The sequence below is a fragment of the Wyeomyia smithii genome, chromosome 2 (genome assembly GCF_029784165.1).
Source record: "Wyeomyia smithii strain HCP4-BCI-WySm-NY-G18 chromosome 2, ASM2978416v1, whole genome shotgun sequence".
In the NCBI taxonomy this organism is placed as follows: domain Eukaryota; kingdom Metazoa; phylum Arthropoda; class Insecta; order Diptera; family Culicidae; genus Wyeomyia; species Wyeomyia smithii.
The window spans coordinates 151,784,428-151,788,058 of NC_073695.1; positions in this window are offsets into that span (position 1 = coordinate 151,784,428).

The window sequence follows — 3,631 nt, forward strand, 5'->3', positions numbered from 1 at the left end:
ATATATATATATATATATATATATATATATATATATATATATATATATATATATATATATATATATATATATATATATATATATATACGTTATGAAAAGACGAGCCCAGCCGACCATGCCAACACACCGCATCGATCGACCACAGCAACCGATGCGCCAGGGAATTGATGAGCCAGGAGAAACCAGCGTAGCAACAGCCAGGGTAACTACATCGAGACGACCAACGCCAACTTGCCCCATCGATCGGACGCAACGATCGATGCACCGTAGAAATGATGAGCCAGGAAGAATCCAGCGTAGCAACAACCCAGGAAGGCAACGTAGACACGACCAACGAGTACCAACGTGGAGGACCCATCGAACGATATTGGTTGTGCTGACTAGGTAGATTTAGTTAATAAAAGGTTTAGCGATAGGAATATCGAGTGAGTCTTAAGCGTGCGTTCTATTGTAATCGGTCTTAAACGTGAATAAATATTTTTTTTATAATACTCGTAACCATTCGAGCATTACTTATATATATATATATATATATATATATATATATATATATATATATATATATATATATATATATATATATATATATATATATATATATATATATATATATATATATATATATATATATATATATATATATATATATATATATATATATATATATATATATATATATATATATATATATATATATATATATATATATATGTATATATATATATATATAAAATAAGAAACCTCCGTAATATTAAAATTCCTATGGGATAAAACGAATATTGGCCGATATAAATACACTAAGCACATAAAGGGGTAAATTCACAGTACACTATACACGAAATACTGCTAGAAAATAAACGGGACGACTTCAGTTCAGGGGACGGATTGAGACAAGAAGCAGAGATGGCAAAACAAGTGAAGAGAGAGAGAGATAAGATTACACGAAAGCTAGAGGCGAAAGCTGAGTGTCGAGGGTCGGGCCCATTTCCATTGTACCCATTCGAAGAGCAAGTTATAATCGATAAATGTCGATCATCCGGATAGAAATTATTTGGTGCAAATCCTAACTAAGCTTGGAAAAGAAGGCGAATCAGGACCCGCACATTTATAGCCCACCGAATTGGACCCGTAACGAGCCCCAATGTGGAATTGTTGGGTTTAGATTGGGGAAAACTCACAACCCTTCGGGTTCCCGGAGTCGTGCCTGTCCAGGCGAAAGCTATCCGAGAGTGAATTGTACACGTGGAGGAGTAGTGTTCAGAGGAGTAGGAAAAGTAGAAAGCCAACTGTGATCCACTTTTCTGCTACAAACACACCCGCGAGGTGGCCTTTAAGAGAAGTTTTTTTTTGTATGAAGAATATGTTCTGTAAATGGTCAGGAATGCTGAAAAAGCGTCGAAAAGGCGGGGCTTAGAGCCTTATACAAACTTTTGGCAATTGTCACTAAGTGGTTTGTTAGAAATATACTACATTTAATTATTTTCTACTTGGTGATATTTATAGGAGAAAATAGAAACGTTTCTATTTTTCTACATTGTCACCGCGAGTGGTGTTTTCATCAAAACATTTATGAATATTTTCCGTGACAAAGTTCCAAAATAAAATAATTTATTCGTGACTAACTCCCGAACATTGCAATTGTATTTTTTTTTTCATTTCGCCGATGAAATAATTAACTGTGTAGATATAAACAATAACATAAAACAAGTTGAAATTGCGATAAATGCCAAGAGCTATTCTCACATGCAATCCCATTTTCGTTGTGAAAGTAGATTTACTTTCCTTAAAAAGCCTACCCCTCAAAATTTTCATGCGCCCTCAGAAAAATAATGTTTTAGATAGCATTCGTAAAATTTTAAATATATTAGAAACACGAAAAATTAAATTTGTTGCTCTTTTTGCCCAAATGTCTTTTCATATGTGAATCTTGCTATAATCCAATTAGACAATATATGAACATTTTCGATGAAAACGTCCAAATCATATTATGGTTTAATTTTAGAATATATACTTTCACTGATTTTTGCAATCATCGTCTCCAGTTTTGTGAACCAACGAATTCTAGGTGTTCGTCACCAATTATTCTTGGTCACTTCCGTGAAAAAACATGCATCCTTTTTGATAACGATTATGGATCCTATCTGGATTCGTCAAAAAATCAATTCCTATGAAGTCTCTAGTGAGAAAATACTGATCGAACGTTAGTTTAATACATATGTGTTTAATGCATATGTGACTGTGTAATCCTTCCTTTGCCACTGGATCGAAAAGAGATGATTACTCCACCGAAATTTTTAAAAACATCACATATTCTTTTCTAACAACATTTGACATATATTTCCTTAAAAAAATTCACTGACACTAAATTGAAACATTTGTCCGACAAAGTTCGATGTTTACTTTTATTGATATTTCTTTAAACCAGAAAAGACGACTACCAAAATCACTGTGACAATGCTAATAACTTATAATTTTTTTTAAAAGGTCGCATATTCTTTTTAACAAAACTTCTGATATGAGCAAAATCATTTCAAATCGCCTGGAAATACGCGAAAATTTAATCAACCATTTTTGATTTGAATGAAACTTTGCACACGTATTTGGCTTAGCAGACTGAGCATTTTTCACAGGTGGAGAGATTTTTTTACACCCATGAGTTACATTCTAAAAGGGCGTATGCCTTTTGGCATAGGATTTATTCGAAGCATTGTGGCCCAGAAACCGTTGGTTGTATAGAAAAACTGTCTGAGAATGAGTTGTAGGGAATTAAAAATGCACCATAAAAAAAAATATACACTGTACAAAAAAAATTTCTTTGACCAAAAAAAATTAAAAATAAACATTAAATTTCAATTAAAAAAAAGAGTTGAATTTTTTTATCATTTTTTTAAGAAACTTGACGTTAATACGCTTCTTTAAAAAAAAGTCCAGGATGGAGAAATGAAAAATAATTTTTTTATGGCAGATTAATTTTTTAAATTGAAAATTCTAATTCAAACATTTTTCAAAATATTTGTATTCTGATGATTTTAAAAGATGCAGAGAGTCATTTTGAATCAAAAAGCTCTTGATAGTAAACATTCTAAAGGCATTGGTTTTCGAGTTATTTCTAATTTAAGCTCGAAAAATTATAATTATTTAGAAAAATACACGTTTTTCTTAATTTGTCCATGGTTCTCCAGCAAAACCATACGTTCATTGGAATGCTTGATCAGAAATATACAATTCATTCTTTGACAACAAAACGATTGGGCGAACGGTTCTCAAGAAAAGAGTTAAATGTTCTAAGTGATATAAATATATATAAGAATCAAATATTTATTTTCGAGTTTTATTATCTTAGGAACATATTTTTTATGACATAGATACTTTACAGAACTAGTTTCACCTTATATTTTATATACATCATAAGTAAATGATTCGTCATCTTTTGAAAACAGCTTCGTTTGTATCTTATTTTCTGAAATCGGAACAAAAGAGTAATACTTTTGTGTGGCAGCTATTATTATAGATTTTTTGAAAATATTGCTCCATTCTGTTACTCCTTGTTCATATTCTTCATATGATACCCAACTAAATGACATTTTTGATGAATTTTTATTACAATCATACAATTCTTGTGTGCTTGTAA